General features: G+C 41.6%; 2 long non-coding RNA genes across 2 annotated transcripts in view; one reads left to right on the top strand and one right to left on the bottom strand.

Moving 5' to 3' along the window:
• Window positions 1-9,003: 9,003 nt before the first annotated feature.
• The window catches only part of LOC120638432, a 206,634-nt gene continuing 191,494 nt past the window's right edge, over window positions 9,004-24,143 (top strand). The window contains exon 1 of the long non-coding RNA XR_005660087.1: window positions 9,004-9,109. This is a non-coding gene — a long non-coding RNA (uncharacterized LOC120638432). The remainder of the gene's footprint in view (window positions 9,110-24,143) is intronic.
• LOC114812865 lies at window positions 9,026-23,519 on the bottom strand. Its single transcript, XR_003760476.1, has 3 exons — window positions 23,434-23,519; window positions 9,386-9,499; window positions 9,026-9,097 (listed from the first exon to the last, which is right to left on the bottom strand). It is a non-coding gene; the product is annotated as an uncharacterized LOC114812865 (long non-coding RNA).

Raw genomic sequence — 24,143 nt, 5'->3', positions numbered from 1 at the left:
AGTTGGCTGAAGGTGTGGCAACTGCTTGTCTTAAGCCGAGCTTGGAAGAACAGTTAAGGAGCACTAGAGAGTGGGGGAGAGTTTTATCTTATCTCTAATCAACGTTTAATCTTTGAAACCTACCACGACTTGGATGGATTTATGGTGAAAGCGCACAGCTTGTTAGAAGGTTTGAATTCAGGAGAGCCTCTGGATTGGTAAGTGAAGAAAATCACTTCCTAAAGTAGCTGAGGGATAAGTTACCTTCTCAGTCAGTGCATACCAAGTGGGGCTGAGAGCAGAAATCTGAGGTTAGCAGTCAGCAGTATTTATGATGTCATTACTGTATGAAGAGCACTGTGATGAGTTGAGAGTACAGTAGTTTGGTATTATACTTGTTCTAGGGGTTTCACAGTCTAGTGGCAGAAATACTGGTAATGTTGGTGTTTAAGCGCTTACTATGTGCAGAGCACCGTTCTAAGCGCTGGGAGGGGATACAGGGTAACCAGGTTGTCCCACGTGAGGCTCACAGTCCCCATTTCACAAATGAGGTCACTCAGGCACAGAGAAGTGAAGTGACTTGCCCATGGTCACACAGCTCATAAGTGGCAGAGCTGGGATAGACACAAAGTAATTCAAAGATAAGTCCGTAAGCTTATCCTGAGCAAGGGACTGCCTCATTTACCAGCTTGGTTATATTAGAGAAGCAGCATGGCTCAGTGGAAAGAACCCGGGCTTGGGAGTCAGAGGTCATGGGTTTGAATCCCGATTCCGCCACTTGTCAGCTGTGTGAATGTGGGCAAGTCACTTCCCTTCTCTGTGCCTCAATTACCTCATCTGTAAATTGGGGATTTAAGACTGTGAGTCTCACGTGGGACAACCTGATTACCCTGTATCTACCTCAGGGTTTAGAACAGTGCTCTGCACAAAGTAAGTGCTTAACAAATACCAACATTATTATTATTATTATTATTGTAATCTCCCAAGCACTTAGTATAGGGTTCTGCACATAGTAAGCACTCAAAAATTAGATTGAAAAGGCAAGTGCCTATGTAGATGATGAAAATGCTTAACTTGTGGTATGTATTTGCATCTGTACAGAAGTGCTTTAGGTCGTTGTGACCAACTGCATATACCCTTAAGTCTCTGACATTAGTGATTTACAGAGATAGCTTTATTTCATGTCTTCACTTGCCAAAAAAAAAAAAAAAGCCCTGCTCTTGCCTATTTTTTTTTCTATTTACAATGTGAGCTCTATGTGGGACAGGGACTCTGTCAAACGTGATTAACTTGTATCCACCCCAGTGCTTAACAAATATCATTATTATTATTACTATTTTTGCCTGGAAGGGCTTTCTTTCTGACCAGAAGCCAGTGGTAATGATTGTCAAGAACAATTTGTATGATACACTTCGGCTGTTCCAGAGGATATATATATATTCTTTTTACCTTCGGTTCTGGAATAAAATTGTCGCGCTCCAGGAAGACTATAAATGATTGCTGACAATTTAGACTCAGGTTGTAAAAATATGCGGACTTGGGTTCCGAGTCGGATATCACTTAGGTATAACTGTTAAAATGGCATGGCAGCTGGAAGGAGCTGAGTTGGTAGAGAATGTGTTGAGGAGCTGCATGGCCTAGTGGATAGAGCAGGGGGCTGGGAATCAGAAGGACCCGTGTTCTAATCCCAGCTCTGTTACTTGTTCGCTGTTTGAGCTTGAGCAAGTCACTTAATTTCTCTGTTCCCTCATCTGTAAAAGGGGATTAAGACTGTGAGCCCCAGTCTTAAAGTACAGTAGTGCCAGGTGCATAGTAACTACTTAAATACACAAATAAAAAAGAATATCTGGACTTTTTGCTTATTATCTTATAGTACTGCTTGTTCTCAGAGCTGTGCACTCAGATTCCTTGGACCACTTGCATCCCATGGTCAGCCCAAAAAAACCCTGTAATCATTTACCAGTTAGTGTTTTCTTTATCCCTTTTAGGCCCTAACAATTCCTTTCATGAGGTATATTACTCAGAGAGTCTGTGGATATAAAATGCTCACTCCCCTTTAGCTTGTGAGTCCCTTGTGGAGTGGGGATTGGGTCTGACTTAATGATCCTGTATCTACCAGTCGTATTTCTTGAGCACGTATTGTGTGTTAAACAGTGTACAAAACACTTGGAAGAGTACAGTATAACTGATTTGGTAGACATGTTCCCTGCCAGCAATAAGCCTATATTATGGAGTCTACACTCTTTCTACCCCAGTAATCAATCAGTGGTATTTATTGAGCACTTAATATATGCAGAGCACTCTACTAAGCACTTTCATTCATCCATTCACTTCAATAGTCTTTGAGTGCTTACTATGTGTGCAGAGCCCTGTACTAAGCGCTTGGAAAGTACAGTTCAGCAACAGATAGAGATAATCCCTGCCCAATGACGCGCTCACGGTCTAAACAGGCAAGACAGCAAAGCAAAATAGAACAAAACAAGACAAACATCACTTGGGAGAATACAACAGTCTCCAATACTTAGAATGCTAGGCACAGAATAAGTGCTTAACAATTGCCATTGTTAATTAGTTAATCCTGGAAAATTAAATCCCCTGAGGTGGACATATATCCCCCTAGACTAGAATCTCCTTGTGAACAGGAAACGTGTCTACCAACTGTTACACTGTCCTCTCCCAAGCACTTAGTACAGCGTTCTGCACACAGTAAGCAATCATTCATTCATTCAATAGTATTTATTGAGTGCTTACTATGTGCAGAGCACTGTACTACATGCTTGGAATGTACAATTCAGATAGATAGGAAATGTTAGAGTTCCACTTGTCACTCCACATACTTTCATCTTGCAATCAACAATTTATTGAGTGCTTAATGTTTGCAAAACACTGCGCAAAGGGTTTGGATGAGTCCAATGGTGTAAATAAGATCCCTGCTTTTAAAAAAAATTGTAATTGTGCTAACGTGCCAGGAACTCTACTAAATTCTGGGTTAGATACAAGTTAACCAGTTTGGACATAGTCTGTGTCCCACATGTGACTCATTGTCTTAAACCCTGTTTTATAGATGGAGTAACTCAGGCCCAGAGAAGTCAAGTGATTAGCCCAAAGTCACACAGCAGACAGGTGGAGGAGTAGGGATTAGAACCCAGGTCCTCTGTCTCCCAAGTCTGTGCTCTACACATTAGGTCACAGTGCTCCTCTAGTCTTTGCAAGTGAGTCATTTTCTGGACTCAGACTCTTGACTGTGAGTTTGCAAGCGACTTTTGGGATTTCATGGAGGAAGGATTTAAACTTTTCACTCATCAGAAGCAAACACAGCCTTTGGAGGAAAAAAAGTGATGGGAACGCAGAAATGATTGAAATTCTCCAGATTTTGTATTCCTTACCCAATCTGCTCTTCTGGTGAGTAGGAAGCCCTGTTGGGAGTGGCAAGGAGAATTGCGTTTTCATATATGAAAATAATATCTTATTTACTGAAAGATCAGTGCAAACAGTTGATCTAATTTCATTGAGTTATTCTTCATGCCAAATAATAAAAGTTAAGGAGTAGAACAAAAACAACTTTCAGTTTGAAGAAAGCTAATGGTATTTCATTAACAAACTGTAAATAGTAACAACATAAGCTAGATGTGAAACTGCTTTCACAGGCCATAAATGCTTAATGTTTATTACCAATAAAAGTCAAAGGAGCATTTAGTAAAGCAGTTTACCAAACAAACATTAAATACTTTAATACATTAGCTTCAGTGGACAGAATCGGGCTATTTAATTAGCAGTGAGTAATCCGTTGAGCTTTGAATCTCCACAGAGGCTCACTTAGAGTAGTGGCCTGGTGGAAAGAGCAAAGGCCTGGAAATCAGAGGACCTGTGTCCTAATCCTGCTTGACACTTGTCTGCTCTGTGACCTTGGGCAAGTCATTTCACCTCTCTGGACTCCATTTTTATCATCTGTAAAATGAGGATTAAGACTGCGAGCCCTAGGTGGGGTAAGGGACTACCAACCTGATTAGAGTATATCTTCCCTAGCCCTTGATTCAGATCCTGGCACCTAGTAAGCACCCCAACAATGTTCACTAGTGGCGTTGGGAAGCAGGTGAGAGGAGGGGATGACTAAGTGTTGGGATGATGCTTGGGAAACATGAGAATGAGGTGAAGAGGTCCCATTAGCACCCCACTTTTCCTGAAGCATCTAGCTGTGGGATCCCATAAGGCAGTGCTGAAAACTAAGAAAACCAAAGTCCATCAATCAATGGTATTGATTGTGCGATTATTTATTGAGTGCTCATTTTGTGCAGAGCACTGTACTAAGCACTTGGAATGTACAATTTGGCAACAGATGGAGACAATCCCTGCCCAGTGACAGGCTCACAGTCTAATTGGGGGAGACAGATGGACAAAAACAAGACAACTTAATCATGATAAATAGAATCAAGGGGATGTACACCTCATTAACAAATAAATAGGGTAATCATGTGCAGAGCACCGTACTAAGCACTTGAGAGAGTACAATAAAATTAAGACACATTCCTTTTTTTTATGGTTTTTGTGAAACTCTTATGTGCCAGGCACTGTTCTAAGCGCTGGGATAGATACCAGGTAATCAGGTTAGACACAATAATGTCCCACATGGGACTCAGTCTTAATCCCTATTTTACAGACTAGGGAACTGAGACCCAGAGAAGTGAAGTGACTTGTCCAAGGTCACACAGCAGACCAGAGATGGAGCTGGGACCAGAACCCAGATCCTTCTGATTCCCAGGCCTGTGCTCCGTCCTCTAGATGGTTCTGTTCTCTGCCCACGAAATTCTGGTGAACTGGCTTTCTTGGGAGGGAGAGAGTGGCAGTGGGGTTGGCCATGATGGGTAGCAAGGGCTCTTTCTAAAGAAGCAGTGTGGCTTAGTGGATAGAGCAAGACCCTGGGAGTCAGAAGGATTGGGGTTTTAATCTCAGCTGTGCTACTTGTCTGCTGTGTGATCTCGACTAAGTCACTTCATTTCTCTGGGCCTTGGTTCATCTGGAAAATGGGGATTAAGACCGTGAGCACTGTATGGGACAGGGATTTATCCAACCTGTTTTGTTTGTATTTACTTCGGTGGTTAGTACCGTGCCTGCACATAGTGAGAAGCAGCATGAGGTTGTGGATAGAGCACGGGTCTGGGAATCAGAAGATCATGGGTTTTAATTCCGGCTCTGCCACTTGTCTGTTGTGTGGCTTTGGGCAAGTCACTTCACTTGTCTGGGCCTTGGTTCCCTCATCTGGAAAATGGGTATTAAGACTGTGAACTCTATGTGGAGCAAGGACTGTGCCCAACCCAATTTGATTGTGTCCACCCTAGCCCTTAGTGCCTTTACAAACAACTACCACAGTTATTTTTATTATTAAGTGCCTAACACTATTTTTTTTAAAGGGACTGGGCTAAGGGTCACAGCCCCAGCCTTCCCCTTCATTACCCTGGAAAGCCTGTGCTTCCAAAGAACTGGGAAAAACATATGTAGTGTTGGTTCTCAAGATTTCAGGAAGCTTTGCCTTGATACTTATTTCCCTACCAGGAAGCAGTAACTTTTGTTAGTCTGATTTTATTTTCTTGTAAATGGAACTGACTGCTTTTGGGGGCCTTTGAGTAAAATCTTGGAGAGCTTGCCTGTTACCGATCAATCAGTTTCTCTGGTGGATTTCTTTGTTCCTGTGTTTATACCTGTGAACTTCATAGAGCCACTTGTCTGCTGTGTGACCTTGGGCAAATCACTTATCTGTGCCTTAGTTAACTCATCTTTAAAATGGGGATTAAGGATGTAAGCCCCATGAGGGACACAGATTGTGTCTAACTTGATTATCTTGTATCTACCTCAGTGCCTGACACATAGTAAGTACCTAAGAAATGCCATTTTAAAAAAGAGCACTGTTCTCAGTGGTATCAGGAAACATGTCTACTAGTCTTGTTAGATTGTACTCTTTCAAGTGTTTAGTACAGAACGCTGCACACAGTAAACGATCAGTAAATACGATTCATTAGTGTACATAGATAATCCAGTTGGTCACAGGCCCTGTCCCATATCGGGCTCTCGCTCTTTCAGAGGGAAAACAGGCTTTGAGTCCCCATTTCACATAGGAGGAAACTGAGACCTTGACCAGTTAAGTGATAAGGTCACACAGTAGGCAAGTGGGAGAGCTGGGAGTAGAACCCAGGTCCTCAGAGTCCCAGGCCCATGCTCCTTCCACTAGGCAACGCAGCTTCTCAACTTGGAACTTAAACCAACACATTAAGCTCAGTGGAGGATAGAAAAGATATGGCCTAATATCACTTTTCAGCCCCTGTGTTGATGGGTGTTTGGTGGGGGGAGGGATTATTTCATGGACTCCCTCTTTTATGGCATTTTATGCTCATAATCCTGCAACTAATGTTCTGTAATTCAATTACTGCACCATTGTGAATGTTAACAGTCATGTAGCAGATCTGAAACACAGTGGGACAAACAGGCAATATTCATAATTCACTTAGTTACAGCCTTGTTGCATAATTACTAAAGATAAGTTGCTCTTTATACAAAAGCAATGTTGGGATTGAATAGCAACAATTAATTCTATGACTAACACAGTCCCAGGAAGAGGTTAGGAAACACTAAATTGGATTTATAGACCGGCTGAAGATAAATAACTTTGCTAGTTGGCCAGCATCATTATTCAAAAATACTTGTTTTTGAAAATATTTGAAAATAAGATGCTTCATTCTTCTTTTCTGTACTTACAATTGTCAGAATTTGCATTTCAACTCCATTTTTCAATGTGGTTTGCCATAACTTGGCTATAAAGTTCTCTCCACCCTGGAATTTGGTCATCAAGATTATATTTCCGTAGTGCTGTGTGTGTGTGTGTGTGTGTGTGTTCATAAATTTTACAAAAATGTCAGTGCTGCCATTTCTTACTTGAATGACTTAGAAAAATAGGTATTATCTGTTTGGCTGTTGTATTGAAACTCAAAGTATTTTGAAGTATGTTTCACAAATCATTAGATTTTTAAGTTATTGTTTTGCAAAATGAACTATGTAGTGTAGGCACAGGCTATCAAAATGCCCTGTTAAACTGGATTTAAAAAAATCCAGAGGAAACCTATATTCTAACTGCATACTCTTGGCTGAATTAGATTATCAACTAAATAGTGTGCCTCTTGTGTTGGATACATGTTTGTCGTGGTGGGGAATGTGTCTACCAAAACTTTTACAGTCGGACTCTCCCAAGTGCTGAGGACACTGTTATGGATATAGTAATAACTATAAAGTAAGCACTCCAATACCACTGATTGAAGTATACTAGGGACACAAGCACTGGGGTTCATTGCATCATTATGTTCTATTAAGGATTTCAAGCCATTGTTTTTCTAATCATTATTTTGTGTGCATATAAATATATTGAATGACTTTGAAATAATCTTTAGTCTTTTTTTCTGAACAGTATGTAATTCATAACCTTCCATGGTAACTGGTTGGCTTTCAGTTGTCTAGAATTAAAAGTATGCCCCCCGACTCTCAGTTAAACCATAATGTATTAGAAAATGGGTAACAAGATGAACATATCTGCTGTGACTAACTCACGTTCTGCTGTGAAATCAGTCAATCAGTGGTATTTATTGCATGCTTACAATTTTCAGAGCACACTGTACTAAGAGCTTAAGAGTTCAGTATAACAGAGTTGATAGGCACATTCCCTACACGCAGTGAGCTTATAGTCTAGAAGCAAATGTTACAAATGTGATATGTCCCAATTCTGCATTGGTTTCTCAGTAGACCAAAATCCTCTGGCCTGAAAGCTCATTAAGGGCAGGGAATGTGCCTGCCAGCTTGGTTTCACTCTCAAGTGCTTAGTACAGTGCTCTACACAAGGGCCTGGGCTCTAATGCTGCCTTTGCCACTTGTATGCTATGTGACCATGGCCAAGTCACTTAACTTCTCTTTGTCTGTTACCTCATCTTCAAAATGAGGATGAAGACTGTGAGCCCCTTGTGGGACAGGGACTGTTTCCCACCTGATTAGCTTGTATCTACCCCACTGCTTAGTACAGTGCTTGGAACATAGTAAAAGTTCAACAAATACCATTCAAAAATACATTTGTGTGTATATCAGTCAATTCTATTGAGCGCTTACTGTGTGCAGAGCTCTGTACTAAGTGCTTGGGAGAGTACAATGTAGGAATAAACAATAACAATAGACAGAAACATTCCCTGCCCACAATGAGATTAGTCTAATAAATAAGTTGACCCTCTGAATTAGAAGCGTCATAGAAAATGGCAGGTGTCATATTTAAGTTTCCATTTCTTTTTGATGACTTAGGATGCTAAGGAATCCCCCATGTTTTTTCTTAGCTTTGCACGACATCATTAATGGGTCCATTAGTGATCTTAGGTGACATTTTGATTTGAAAAGAGTTGGACTCTTTCACACTAAACTATTGTCCGTATTGACAAAGTTGCGTTTGGAAGTGTAATGTCATGAGACGTTTTTAGGGATGTTAATGAGATCTCAGAAGACCGTTTTAGGGCAAGTAAACGGATTCTGCATGCAAAAGAAAAGCTACCCGTTTTGCATTACTTTTGAAAACAGATATCTTCTCACCCTTCTTATTCCAACAAATGTCAGGGTGACAATGATTGAAGGGCCAGTTAACTTGCGGAGCAATTCATCAAATTAGATTTTTACAAATCAGTATTTAAGATAAAAGAAATCCAGGACAATTTATGGAGATGAGAAGCTGGACAAGGGAATGAGATCAAAGCACCTAAACTACCACCTAAAAATGAGGTGGAGATCATACATACATTTCAAAACTGTAAGCTCACTGTGGACAAGGAATGTCTACCAACTCTATTATATTGTTCTCTTCCAAGTACTTAGTACGGTGCTGTGAACACAGTAAGTGCTCAGTAAATACAATTGATTGGGGAAAGAGAAGTGAAACAAGAGAGATTGCTGAAACAGATTGGCTTATAGCTGAGGGATTATTATTTTTTTCTTTCACTTTGCCTAAGGAACAGGAAGGCCAGCACTGTGAGAGGTCCAATCTTGTCCCAAGATGAGCACTGCTCCATTTCTTCAGATCTACAGCACATCCTTCTAAGCAAGCCAACTGAGATGGAAGGTACAGTACGGGGGAAAAAAAAAGGCATTTTATTTCTTTCTTTCCTCTTTTACCTCAACGGAAAGATCTCTCTTTCCCAAGAAGATGATCGTGACTTAATGCAAGGGATGGGTTGTTCTGCTTGGCAGCAGTTGGGATGAAAGAAATCGGGATTCATATCTAAGTATATCCCTGCTACCAAGCCAAAGCGTATGTTCACTTGCCTAAGGAAAATCTTTTGAATGATCCCTATCCCTGAAAAGAGTGTATCCAATCTTGCCTCGAGGTCCCATCTACCTTATACACTCCGGCATCTGTTTCTATTGCTCTTCTCTCCTTCCTTGCTTCTCCCCAGAGTTCAGCAGGAAGCACTGGTGAGTTCTTGTTGCTGTTTGGATTCTTAGTTGTGCACTAGGAAGATCAGAAAAATGTCCTCAAAATAGTTTGATTTTTAACACGTTGGTAACTTTGCTGAGAGGAAGAAAAATGGGCAATGCGGACTAATTCCCATGTTAGGAAGATCCTCAAATTACTAGCAGCATGATCAAGTAGTGCAGCAACATGATGTTCTTTTCAGTGAATAATCAGAGCTGCTCCCTTCCTTTCTCTCTGTCATAATATAATTTTGATGAAAGCATAATATAATGGCACTCCATTACTGGCTTTTTAGAATTCTCATTCAAGTCGAAATGCTAAAAATTGTAGGTTTGGGATTTTCAATGTGTTGCGTTATTTAAAAAAAATATAATGGAGCATACAAACTCCAGGGCAAAATGTATAGTCTTCATTCGAGTTCAACTCTCCTCTGTGTGTTTTTATAATCCATGGGCCCAGTGAAAAGTTCCAAGAGGAAGGCTGTGACACACTCACACGCGCGCACGCGCTTTTGCAGCTCCTGATTTGGAGCCAGAGTGGGAATGATAATAGAATAAACTTGAACCTTTTCTTATGCCTGATTTGTAAATGGAGAGCGGGGATTAGAGTTAATGTGGCTGAATAGCGGACATGAAAATATTGACCGCAGCATCTTCCAGATATGGCCCGAAATTTAAATTAGCATCGCCTACTATTCCTGCACCCCTTTTCCTTTGCTGTTCCTCCTGTTTTTTACTTTGCCTGCATTATCTTATTTCAACTTCAAAATTGGAAATGTTGCGAGCATGTTCGCCATCTGGCACTTGGGACTCTCCAGAGGAACGGCACTGGAGAAATCTAATATAACCAGTCCTCTCCCCTTCCCCCACACCTTATTGGGTTTACATTTGAACGCCGAGAACTCTGTTGAAGTCGACAAACTCATTCAAAAGTCAGTTGGCAGCTTTAGGTGATGTATGTTTTCCTGTTTTCTTCAAAAATGCTATGATGTCTTTCTCTTCAGTTTTTGATACTTCATGATTGACGTGCTATTTGGGGTTTTCAAGTCCACTTGTAACCAAGTTTAAAGTGGAATTTTTATTTTGAACAATGCCTTTGAAAATCTAATGAGACTTTTAACCAGTTGGGTTTCATTGAAGGTACTTTTTGAAGTGAGCTTTAATCTTATGGCAACCAAACTTGGCAATTTGCATAACAGATCAAAACCCCAGTTCTTCCATGCTTTGTGAATAGCTTGCTCCATTAGCTGAGAACCTTTTTTTATCAGAATTAAGCTCTGAAAACTCTAGACAAGCAGCTCTGGACTATCCATTTGGTTTTAAGCGTTAGGGATAGACAGTCACAGGGTGAAGGTAGCATTTAGACTCATCAATATCAGCATCAGTGGTACTTATTGTGTACAGAACACTGTACTAAACACTTTCATTCATTCAGTCATATTTATTGAGCACTTAATGCAGAGCACTGTTCTTAAGCACTTGGAAAGTACAACTCAGTAACAGACACAATCTCTGCCCACACTGGTCTCACAGTCTCTGATATAACGGGGTTGGCAGACACATTCCCGGCACACAACATAATGACCATCTTACTCTTATTGTGCCCTCCTTGTGCTTTCTGCTCAGATTTTAGGGGCCCACTAGTTCCTTGGGTAGAGTCATAGTTGGAATTAGGTGGAATATTTCCCTCTTCATTTCTTATCGCACTGAAAGTCATACTGAAGTTCTCATTGCATCTTGGTACTGAAGGCAGTGAAGACCTGGCAACGTTGCATATGGTTTGATGAATATGATCTATCGATCAGTGATAGTTATGAACGGTTACTGTGTGCAGAACCCCGTACAAAGCAGTCAGAGTGCAATACAATCGAGTAGGCAGATACATTCTGTGCCCTCCAGGAGCTTCCAGTCTTGAGGGAGCGACAGGTAAGGAGATGAATTAAAGATAGAGGAAATGGCGTAAGGATATCCATATAAGTGCACCAGGCCTGGGATATCAAAATGTTGAAGGGCTACACAGTCAAGTGCCTAGGTGGCCTAGTGGATAGAGTACGGGCCTGAGAGTCAGGAGGATCTGGTTTCTAGTCGGGGCTCTGCTACTTGCCTGCTTGACCTTGGGCACCTCACTTGTCAGCTGTGTGACTGTGGGCAAGTCACTTAACTTCTATGTGCCTTAGTTACTTCATGTGTAAAATGGGGATTAAGACTGTGAGCCTCACATGGAACAACCTGATTACCCTGTATACCCCAGTGCTTAGAACAGTGCTCTGCACATTGTAAGCCCTTAACAAATACCAACATTATTATTATTATTATTTTACTTCTCTCTGCTTCAGTTACCTCATCCATAAAATGAGGATTAAAACTGTGACCCCCATATGGGGCAGGGGATTGTGTCCAATGTGATCACCTTAGACATATCCCAGTGCTTAGATCAAGGCCTGGCACATTATAAGCGCTTAACAGATACCATAAAAAATGCAGAGGAGAGGGTGAATAGGGTGGCGAATGGGGGTTAGTCAAGGAAGTCCTGTTGGAGAAGGCGTGATAGTAGGGCTTTGAACGTGGGGAAAGCAGTGGTCTCTTAGCTCACTGTGAGATGGAAAAACAGCATTGGCTGACAATCCCCAAGCGATCAGGAATGTTCATTTTTAAGAGTGGTAGATTTTGGAATATAGACTTTGCAGTGATGGTTGACATGGGTTACATTTAATGGTGTGTGTGTGTGTGTGTGTGTGTAGGGACTATTGCCAAACTCTCCCTTTGGCCATCTGGTGCTGTTGATAGTTAAGTCACTGAAACTGGGATGCTAGCTGTCAATTGTTACGATGGGTTCTCCCGTAGTGAAGGTGGAAGATCAAAGAGCTCCTCAAGGTTGGAGCAAGTCGTAGCTAGTTACTGTCAATATGTCCTCATGGAATAAGAACTTCCACCAAAATGGTAATCATCTAGTGAAGGTGAAAAATTCCTCTATTTCACTCTTCGTCCAAGCAGATAGAACATGGGTCTGGGGGTCAGAAGGATCTGGTTTCTAATCCCAGCTATGCCACTGTCTGCTCTATGACCTAGGGCAAGTCACTTCTCTGGGGCTCACTTCTCTCTTCTATAAAATGGGAATTAAGACTGTGAGCCCCTTATGGGGCGGGGACTGTGTCCAACCCGATGAGCTTCTATCTTCCCCTGCGCTTAGACCAGTGCTCGTTACACAGTAAGCGCTTAACGAATACCATCATCATTATTATTTCCCAAGAGTGTTTCGCATTTGGATTTACTTACTAATATTCACATTCTTATTTGAGGAGTGCCTTCATTAACGGGTTTGTTTACTCTGTTTTTACTACACATTTGTTCATATTTATGTCAGCATTCCTCCATTTCTGTCTCATTCCGGATGTGAGAAAGAAGTGGGGCAGGAACTGTGTTCATGCTGATCATTCTGTATCTACACCAGTATGCAGAACAGGGCTTAACACACAGGAACCTCATAACAAATCCTATTATTATCCTGATATTGTTCCTGAAATACTCTCCCCTGTGTTTAGTATACACCATAGGAGCTCATTAAATTCCATCACTACTACAGGTGACCAAGACTAGTAAATCATAAAGTGGCTTAGTGACTTTTTTTAGAACTTTTCCATTTTGCAGACATTTCTATCAAAGAATTAAAAAGAGAACACAGTCTGCTAGAAAGTAGTTCTACAATGAACACAATTTGGTCTTGAAATTCATGTCCTAGTTGAAAATTCCTTCCCCGTATACTAGAAAAAGAAGCTACAGAATTGTGCCGTGGTCAGCAAACCCAAATGTTGCTCTAGTTTATGTTCAATCAGCATTAAAGCACTAAGAGCATAACTGTTCTGTCCCTTGTCTACTGTCAAATGTCTTAGTGTGTCTGATATCTAGACACTTTTTCGTAGGCAAGATATTTGCACTGCACTGTGAGTGGCAGATTAAATCATCTTTATTTTTAATGTGACTCGTTTTTTTCCCTTTCACCCAGTCGAATCACCTAATCCCCCTCTTATCCCTATTAATAAGCTATGTTTTGTATTGAGTTCGTGACTGAACATTTGATAAGGATTAGAAAAATGAGTTTTGTTTAGGTGGTTGCCCACATCGGATTTTGAATGAGGTTTCAAAACAAATGGAAAAAAAACCATATTTGCTCATCCTGGGCATTTTGAAAAATCACCCACCTAGGAACAGGCTATCTGAAAACACTGCTGAAGCCTCAAAAATGTTTTTTAACCTACTCTAATCATCGCATTCCTCACTCCCCCCGCCCAGTCTCAAATTGCACGTGCCGAGGTGTGCATGACTTCGTGAAGTCCACTGACTGACTGGCTGACCTTTAAAGGGAGATTTATTTTCCCTTAGCCAGCCAGTAACAGTAGTAATAATAATAATGATCATGATGAGTCTGTAAGCTCACTGTGGGCAGAGAATGTTATATTGTACTCTCCCAAGCACTCAGTACAGTGTTTTGCACATAGTAATTGCTTAGTGAATATGATTGATTTGGGTCTGTATCTAACCTCATTACTTGCTATCTATCTCAATGCTTAGTAGAATGATGCCTGGTGCAAAGTAAGCACTTAAGAATCCTATAAACACACACACACATATATATATATGGAAGAGGCAGGATTAGAACCCACGTCCAATGACTCCCAGGACCATATTCTTTACGCTAGGCAGGACTGAGCCTAGAGCCCTCTAGACTATAAGCTCAATGTGGGCAGGGAATGTGTCTACCAACTCTGTTTTATTGTACTCTCCCAAGTGCTTAGTACAGTGCTCAGTACACAGTAAGCACTCAATAAATAGGAATGATTGAGATATACCAGTATTAGCTCCTTATTTTGGTAACTGCTGGAATTATTATTGTATTGAATTGCTATGTGTCAACAGTGTTCTAAAGTCCTGGGGTAGATACAAGTTGGACATAATCCCTCTCCCACAAGGGGCTCATAGTTTAAGTAGGAGGGAGATTAGGTATTGAACACCCATTTTACAAATGAGGGTGCTGAGGCACTTGGGAGTAAAGAGACTAGCTCAACATCACACAGCAGGCAAGGGGCAGTGGTGGGAGATTAGAACCCAGTTCCTCTGACATCCTGGACTGTGATCTTGCCACTAGGCTAAGCTGCTCTTTAGGAATATGCCACATTGATTAGTCATTTCTTAAATGGTATTTAGGTGCTTACTACGTACCAGGAACTAGAGTAGATAAAAGCTAATCAGGTTGGACACAGCCCCTGTCCCACATGGGGCTCACAGTTTTAAATCCCATTTTACAGATGAACTAATTGAGGCCCAGTGAAGCGACTTGCTTAGCCATACAGCTGATAGAGGAGGACCTGGGATTAGAATTTAGGTCCTTCTGACTCCCAGGGCCATGTTCTGTCTGTTACGCAGTGCTGTTATCCTATTGTGATTCTTTGGCCAAAGGAGGTTTTTTTTTCATTTTTTTTTAAACCCTTACCAAGTTGTTTTGTACATTTTATTCCAGACACAAACACAAGTTCTTGAGTACAGGGCAATGTCAAATTCAGTAATAGTACATTTACAAACAGATGCATAGCAAACTGTTATTGATTTAATGATTTTGCTTGTTCCAGTTTATCTTCCATTTAGAGATTCATGGAAATTGAAGTGAATTTTTAAGCCTATGTTCTCCAGTATGAAGATTCCTCTTGCATTAATCACAAATACCAGTGCAACCCCAGGCCCTGGATAGGACAATACTCTATAGATTAGACTGTAAGCTCCTCAAGGTCAGTGATCAGGTTGGCCAACCTTACTGTACTCTCCCAAGGGTAGCACAGTGCTCTGCATAAAGAAAGTGCACAGTATAGCCCAGTGTCTGATAAATCCAATGACTGATAAGCCTGAGTGGGCTGGAAATCCAGAGCACGGTTTGGGCAGTGTGGCCCTGACAGAGACTTGGGTTCTAATCCCAGCTCTGCCATTGTTGGCTGTGTGACATTGCTTAAGTCACTTAGCTTGTCTGTGCCTGTTTTCTCTTCTGTAAAATGGGGATTTAGTACCTGTTTTCCCTCCCTCTTAGATTGAGAGCCCTTGTTTGGGGGAGAAACTATGTCTGGCCTGATGATCATGTGTCTTCCCTAACATCTAGTACAGTGTTTGGCACATAGTAATGGCTTAACAAATTCTACTCTCATTCGGTGACATCTTTCAGCTTTGGTTTTCAATTGTTTTAGTCTAATTTTTCATGAGAAAGATAGGGATGCCTCCACAGTACCTCCAAGCCAGGTACTAGCCAGAGAGATTTCTTCTTCAAATTTTGGTAGAGACTGCAATCGGTCTTCTTTAATGAACAGAGATTGGGGTTAGAGATCGAGTAATATCAAAGATTTATTCAATCATATTGATTGAGCACTTACTGTGTGCAAAGCACCATATTAAGTGCTTGGGAGAGTACAGTATAACAAAGATGATGCTGTTTTTGTGTTAACCATCTTTGTTTTAGGGTATGTTGTCTTGTTTTACTCAATCCAGTGGGAACATTTTCCTTTCTGGAGAATGGAATTTCTGATGTGAAATTAGAGCATTCCTGCAGACAGTCATTTGGTAGTATTCAGGTTGAATACTAAAGGTTCTTGTGCAATCATGGGGGGAAAAAAAGAAGGAAGAGGAATACTTAATGCCCTCAAAAAATTCCAGAGAAAACTTTCAGGTTCATAGCTAGAGATTGCAAAATATTTAAAAAAGATACACTGGGGAAGAGTTCTTCTAAATGCAGGCAGGGTACCTGTCTACTTATTCTAATGTAAACTCCTAAGTGTTTACTTCAGTGCTCCTGGAAATATGGAATCATGTTTAGCCGATTCTCAGGAGGGGAAAATATACTCTGAATATCAAAACTCAAATCCAATATCCTTCTTTACCAAGAATACAGTAAGCTTCTCTTCCATTAATCCCGAAGGATGACCATGATTGTTAAGACTAGATTAAATGTCCAGTGACTTGTAGACACATAGCAATGGAGCAAATTTTTTTTTCCTAACCTATTAGCCATTACTGAACACAACTGTTAAATATCCCCTGCTGTTCACGAATACAGACTTTTAAACCTTTTACATTGATGTGAGTGCCCCATGCATTGAAACACTTTATTAGAGATAAATCTCTGCAGGAATATAGATTACAGGATATTTTAAAAGTATTTGCCCTTTTAAGAAAAACATCGTCATCATTAATGGTATTTATTAAATGCTTACTCTGTGCAGAACATACTTCTAAGGACTTGGTAGAGTACAATACTATAGGGTTGGTAGACATGAGACAGTCTAAACAATCCAGTCCAAAAGGAAACTTCTCTTGCAAGCCTCCTAGCTGCTGTTCAGAGAAGCAGTGTGGCCTAGTGGAAAGAGTCTGTCTGGTCCTGGGAGTCGGAGGACCAGGGTTCTTCCTGACTCCATCATTTGTCTGCTGGGTGACTTTGGGCAAGTCACTTCTCTTCTCTGTGCCTCAGTTCCCTCATCTGCCAAATGGGGATTCTATACCTATCTCCCTCCTACTTAGCTTGTGAGCCCCATGTGGGACCTGATAATCTTATTTCTACCCCAGTGTTTAGTACTAGGGGATGGAATTGTGTAGCGGATAGAGCAAGGGCCTGGGAGTCAGAAGGTCATGGGTACTAATCCCAGCTCTGCCACTTGTCTGTTGTGTGACCTTGGACAAGTCACTTCTCTCTTTTCCCTCATCTTTACGATGGGGATTGATGTGAGCCCCCTGTGAGTCGGGAACTGTGTCCAACTCGATTTGCTTGTATCCCCCCCACAGCTTTTAGTACAGTGCCTGTAACATAGTAAGCACTTAACAAATATCACAATTATCATTATTATTATTATTATTAAATAGTAATTGCTTAATATTTTGACAATTATGAGTGTTATTTTCATGTAGATGTTTATAAGCAGGGACTTTCTTCTTTTCACCTGGGTCTCAATTCAGTAACGGAGGAAATGCAACTCTCAGCAATCAAGCAGTAGATTTAGTCTGATTCATAGGGTATAAAAGCTGAAATGTGTCAGAGGCCTTTCGCATTGCCTGTCCTCTGAAGATGTTTCAGCTCGACGGCCCACCCTTATGCTTTCTGCTCGTGGAACGGGAGCTGTGGTTATGACGACAACAGTGTAGTTAAGTGCTTAGTACAGTGCTCTGCACAGTAAGCGCTCAATAAATACGATTGAATGAAAGAGTGCGTACTAATCATGCAATCTCATGATGCCGATTAGGTAGAACTTCCCTTGCCTAGGGTTGTTAGGTTCTATAGGGACCAGAAGCACAAAAGGAGGATGTCGGAAAGAGAATTTATACATAATCAAAGGTAACATTTTTCGGCAGGTACAGATGCACTGTTGAGGAAGCACTGTGAAAAATATGTTTGAAAAATGGGTTAGAAAGCATTGTTTGTGAGTTACTTTTAAGTGTAGCATAATATAAATATAAGATTTCTGAAGTACCAGTCAATGAATAAATATGGGCTTCTGATTACAGGTGAGTTAGAGATAGGCATGGAGTTGTCAATTCATTTACTTCTTTCTATAAGATATGCCTTATGATGAGCCCCTCTTCTACACTGTGAGCCCGTTGTTGGGTAGGGATTGTCTCTGTTGATGAATTGTAGTAATAATAATTATGGTATTTGTTAAATGCTTACTATGTCGAGCACTGCTCTTTCCAAGCTCTTAACACAGTGCTCTGCACACAGTGAATGCTAAATAAATATGATTGAATTAATGAGGTAAATGTCCAGGAGAAAAAGCACGTGCTGTCATTAATAAATATCTTCATTTTTGGAGAGCCCCTCTATTACCCTTCTTCCCCTAAACACTGCAGAGGTCATGGACTTTTTGCCCATCTGGATGATTGGCTATTGTAGTTGGCTATTGTAGCCCGGGAACTTTTGTTTTAAAAACAGGAATTTTTCATAGTCGCTGTCTGTACTGAATGTGGAGCAAGCATTAGCACCGTCATCAAAAATAAGAAATGCAAATATGAAATTAGGTGGGGGGAGGGATGTGAGTGTAAAGCTACAGATTGGCTATATCCGGGTGTAGACCAGCCAGAAATATGCATCAAGGGTTGTCGTTAGCCATGCTGAAGTGGGACCGTGGTTTCCAACCTTACCCTGAAGGATGCAGCCTTTTGGCATTCTCCACTCATGGCTGCATTTGGCAAGATTTTGTCTTCTGGTTCCCCCCTCCATCCCATCTGCCTCTCTCCACTACTCTACTCTACAACAGGGCTGGGGGCAGGGATGGTGTTTGTGGGAAATAGCTCTACCAACCACACCTCGGAGACCCAGAACTGTGAGTACATGAGGGGGAATAAACCTATTCCTCCTCTCATTATAGGTGGGCAACACATCTGCTAATTCTGTTGCATTCCCCCAAGTGCTTAGTACAGTGCTTTGCACATAGTAAGTACCCAGTACATACCATTAAATGATTGATCTCTTTCTCCATCCTGCTGCTGGTTCTGGTTCTGCTGCTGGTCTAGCAACTCTCGAACTTCTGAAGTAAATCCTCTATTTTCCTCGGTCAGCCTAGTGCACTTTGGCTGGGTAAGTCGCCCTGTTTTCTTTTTGTTTTTTCATGGTCCTGAGCACTTACTATGTATCAGGCAATGTACTGATTGCTGGGATAGGTAAAAACCAGTAAGGTTGGATGCAGTTCATATCCCACATGGGGCTCAAAGCCTTAATCCCCATTTTACAGCTGAGGTAACTGAGGCGCAGAGCAGGGTAGTACTGACTTGTGCAAGGTCATACAGCAAAGGGATGGAACCAGAACTAGAACACAGGTCCGCTGACTTCCAGGCCCGTGCTCTTTCCACTAGGTCCATGCTACTTGTCAGTATAAGTCTGTATTTCAGTGAGTCTGACTCAGTCGCCAAAAACCCTCATCAGTCTATCAATGATACTTATTGAGTGCTTATTGTATGCAGAGCACTACACTAAGCATTTGGGAGAGTACAGTACAACAGAAATATATATATTCCCTGTCCCTGAGGTAAATATTGGCTCTGCTCTCTCCTTATCTGATATGTGCTTACCCTCAAAGTTTTCTCTTAATAGTAATAATAATTATAGTATTAAGCGTTTACCATGGGCCGGGCCCTATATTAAGTGCTGCTTCTCTTCTAGCCATGGCTCTTCTCATTAGGGTCGAAGAAACTCTGGACAGCTCAAAGAAGGTTGAGTGGCTGCTCTGTCTTTTTACTGTCTCTGTCTGCCCTCAGTCAGTCGTATTTATTGAGTGTTTACTATGTGCAGAGCACTGTACTAAGCACTCCCAACGAGCTTGCAGTCTAGAGATGAGTTTACAGTCTAGAGACTTACCAGTGGCTGCCTCTCCACAGACCAAATTCCCATTCTGACATGCTCTGACCAGCATGAACCATCAATCGATCATATTTATTGAGCACTTACTGTGTGGAGAGCTCTATACTGAGCGCCTGGAAGAGTATAATTGTCACAGAAAAACAACTTCACGGTGCTCCACAAATAATCCACTCCTACAGGTGGTGATCCTGTTCACTGTAAAGTATAATATGTAATCTCTGGACTACCAGCTCAATGTGGGCAGGGAATGTGACTGTTGTACTCTCCCCAGCGCTTCGTACAGTGTTCTGCACTCAGTAGGCACTTAGTAAATATGATTGACTGACTAGTTAGGATATGGCCTCTTGGTCAATCAAATTTATTGAGCACTTATTGTGTGCAGAGCACTGTACTGAGCATTGGGGAGAGTACAATATAACAATATTGGACATGGTTACTTTGTTCTGTTGATCAAAATTGGTTATTTCCAAGCCAGGCTAAGACATAACTTCATAAAGAAAAGCTCAAAATACTTAGTCTGTATCGAAAAGGATGGTCTGTCTTGGTGGCTACTTGCTAAAGAAAGTAAGGGTGTCTGTGGATTTCTTTGGATGCGGGGGTGATCCCACATTGAATATTGCAACTCAGTGTCATTGCAGTCAAGCATTTATTTGCTGGCATAACTAGATACATTTCTAGAAATCAGAAGGGCTTTCTTAATTCTGGGGCTCAGCCTTGGGATATATTTTGGGCAGCCCTTAATCCTTTGGATAGGCCCTGGGAGTTTAAAGTGTAGTCAAGCAGCAGGACCTAGTGGAAATAATAATAATGATAATAGTATTTAAGTGCTTACTATGTGCAAAGCGATGTTTTAAGCACTGAAGGGCAAAGGTCTAGGAATCAGAGGACCTGAATTCTAAACCATCCTCCACCAAGTACCTATTGTGTGACCTCAGGCAAGCCACTTCTCTTTTCTGTGTCTCAGTTCACTTATCTACAAAGTGAGGATTCAATACCGTGGGGCATAATTATCTTGTAGCTACCCCTGTGCTTAATACAGTGCTTGACACATCATAATCACTTAACAGATGCTATTAGTTTTAGTATTAAAGTGAGCAACACTTCTGAATTTCCTTCTTATAGCCTTAAAGGGAGGTGATGGAGAGAAGCAGCATGGTGTAGTGGTAGAGCATGGGCCTGGGAGTCAGAAGGTCTAATCCCAGCTCTGCCACTTGTCTGCTGTGTGACCTTGGGCAAGTCACTTTACTTCTCTGTGCCTCAATTACCTCAGCCACAAAATGGGAATTGAAACTGTGAGCCCCACGTGGGACAGGGATGGGGTCAACCCAAGTTGCTTGTATCTACCCCAGAGCTTAGTACAGTACCTGGCATGTAGTAAGTACTTAAATACCATAATTATAATATTTTAAGCAACTCTGCTTCACTCCTCCTGAGAGGGAGAAATGTGAAGCCCAAGAAATTCAGCATTTGGTTCCAGAGGTAAAGGAATTGTGAATCTTGCAGTGAGGAAGCAGGTCATTTGGGAAGAGACAGAGACTGGCAAAAGTACAGGATTCAGGACCCAGGCACCTCTTGCAATATCAGTGTGGTACGGGGGAGTAGACAGGCAGAGCATCTATAACAGATATACAACGATGATGCAGTGTGTCTTTTTCTCCATAAAATCAAGTGATTATTTAAACCCATGCTACAGGTCAAATAACATGGACATTGACATTGCATGTTTAAAAATTTATGAATGCTACTGCTTTCAACAATCTTATTTTTACTACAAAATGCCAGTTCCTGAGAAGGCCCGAAGACCCATAAAATCTCGGTAGCCTTAAGAAAAGAATCTGAGCAGACGTTAAACGATACGCCGTATGACCCAGTAGAGCTTCGAGAGAATCTCATTTTGTGCCAGGTTTGAGAACATTTAAACACAAATAAACCATCACAGTTATTCATTAATCATAGTACAGCATAGCAAGCCCTGTATCATAGAGAAGGCAGCTTCAGCCGTCAAAGATATGTTGTCTTCTGGGTTGGGTTACTACAACTGCCCCCTAGGATTTGCTAGGTAATATGGGGGATGCTCAGTTTTTTACGCTTAAAATGAGGATACTGAGATGTGTCTCCTAAGTGATTAATTTTGTGGGGGAGCTTATTCCCCTCCATAGTGTGTTTTCTGGCTGCTCCTTCCCTGTTCTCCCATCGCAGCGGATGTATTGTGTTATGCAGCCATGACCGGGCCCCTAGCCTCAACAGGCTCCCCAATAAGTTCATCCCATTGCTTTCCAACTGGGCAGCATTGGATTTGTGTGAGGGCTCTAGGAGAATGTCATCCATGCCCCCCTTCCCACCTGTTTCAAGAATATGTGAAGAAGCAGCATGGCACAGTGGATAGAGCACGGGCCTGGGAGTCAGAAGGTCATGGGCTCTAATTCTGGCTCTATCACTTGACTGCTGTGTGGCCTTAGGCAAGTCACTTTACTTCTGTCTGCCAGTTCCCTCATGTACAAAATGGGGATTGAGATTAAGCCTTATGTGAGACAGGGACCGTGACCAACGTGCTTTTCATGTATCCACCCCAGTGCTTAGTACACATAAGTGCTTAACAAATACCACAGCTATTATTATTTATATTACTATTGTAATGTGCTAAAGAATGCCACCGAATTGTACATTCCAAGCGCTTAGTACAGTGCTCTGCATATAGTAAGCGCTCAATAAATACTATTGAATGAATGAGTGGGGACTGATATCCACAGAGGCAAGTCTATTTTCTGGACCTCATTTCTTAGGAGTTAGAATGACTTTTCCCCAAAAATATTGAAAAATGGGCCCAGAAATCTAGGAGAAGTGAGTGATGTGAGTCCCATGCCTAGATAATTAGGCCATTCATTCATTCAATCGTACTTAATGAACACTTAATGTATGCAAAGCACTGTACTTAGTTCTTGGGAGAGTACAATAAACAGATACATTCCCCGCCCACAGCAAGCTTGCTGTCTAGAGGGGGAGATGGACACTAATATAAATAAATGAATATTCCTTTATTTTCCTTTCACCTGAATGAACCAGTAACCCTGCAACCCTTTGGTGGAGATCTGGTCTGTGAAAGTCGAGCGGCCTTCTCTGACTAAGCCTTCATTTCCTCTTTTCCCACTCCCTTCTGCATCCCCCTTGCACTTGGATTTTCACCCTTCATTCACCACTCTCTCAGTCCCTCAGCATTTATATACATAGCCATAATTTATTTACATTAATGTCTGCCTCCCCTTCTAGACTGTAAGCTCATTGTAGTCAGGGAATCAGTCTCCCAACTCTGTTATTTTGCACTCTCCCTAGCACTTATACAACACTCTTCGCATAGTAAGCATACAATAAATATGATTGACCATGATTAGGGAAGTCTGTTCCTTTTTTTTTTTTTCCTATCACAGATTCAAGGATGTGCATCTCAAATGAAACGAGATGGAGGAAAAAAATCAGAGCCTCCAAATATTAACATTTTTCTAAGGATGACCTTCTCAGAATGATAGAAAATTCGTTAGCTTTAGCCCCACAACACCAGGCCCGGCAGAGAGAGGGAGCTGGCAGAGGCAACTTACCTCGCAATTCCCAGAACCGGTGGTGGTCCCGCTGATGACTCAAAACCCAAGACCACAACTAGACAATTGCAGCTACTAGAGCCCTGGGAGGGCAGACTCTGCCAGCTAAGGGGAGAAAGAGGCACCTGAGCAAATGGGAAAAAAGTGCAGAGATGTTTGTGCAGAGCTGTTTGTACACAGTGGTTACCATGGGCCTTCAGGCACTGTCTCAGAGTCTCCAGGGACGAGAGGTGCTAAAATGGAACCTTGGGAACATGAGTGGGATCTGTACTACATCGTTCTAGGCTGGGAATGTTTTTAATCAATCATATTTGTTGAGTGCTTTCCGTGTGAGCAGAAGCAGCATGGCTTAGTGGATAGAACACATGCCTGGGATTCAGGAGGATCTGGGTTCTAATCCTGACTTCACCACATGTCTGCTGTGTGACATGGGGAAGGTCACTTATCTTCTCTGGGCCTCAGTTCCCTCATGGGTAAAATGGGGATTAAGTGTGTGGACCTCATGTGGGACAGGGACTTTATCCAACCTGATTACCTTGTACCTACCCCATTGTTTAGAACAGTGCTGGGCACATAGGAAGCACTAAACAAATACCATAATTATTAACTAGTATTATTACTAAATCCTCGGGAAAGTACAGTGAAGCAGCTTGGCTTAGTGGAAAGAACACGGGCTTGGGAGTCAGAGGTTGTGGGCTCTAATCCCGGTT

The sequence above is a fragment of the Ornithorhynchus anatinus genome, chromosome 6 (assembly GCF_004115215.2).
Source record: "Ornithorhynchus anatinus isolate Pmale09 chromosome 6, mOrnAna1.pri.v4, whole genome shotgun sequence".
Classification (NCBI taxonomy): Eukaryota; Metazoa; Chordata; class Mammalia; order Monotremata; family Ornithorhynchidae; genus Ornithorhynchus; species Ornithorhynchus anatinus.
This window is presented reverse-complemented; position numbering and strand designations above follow the sequence as displayed.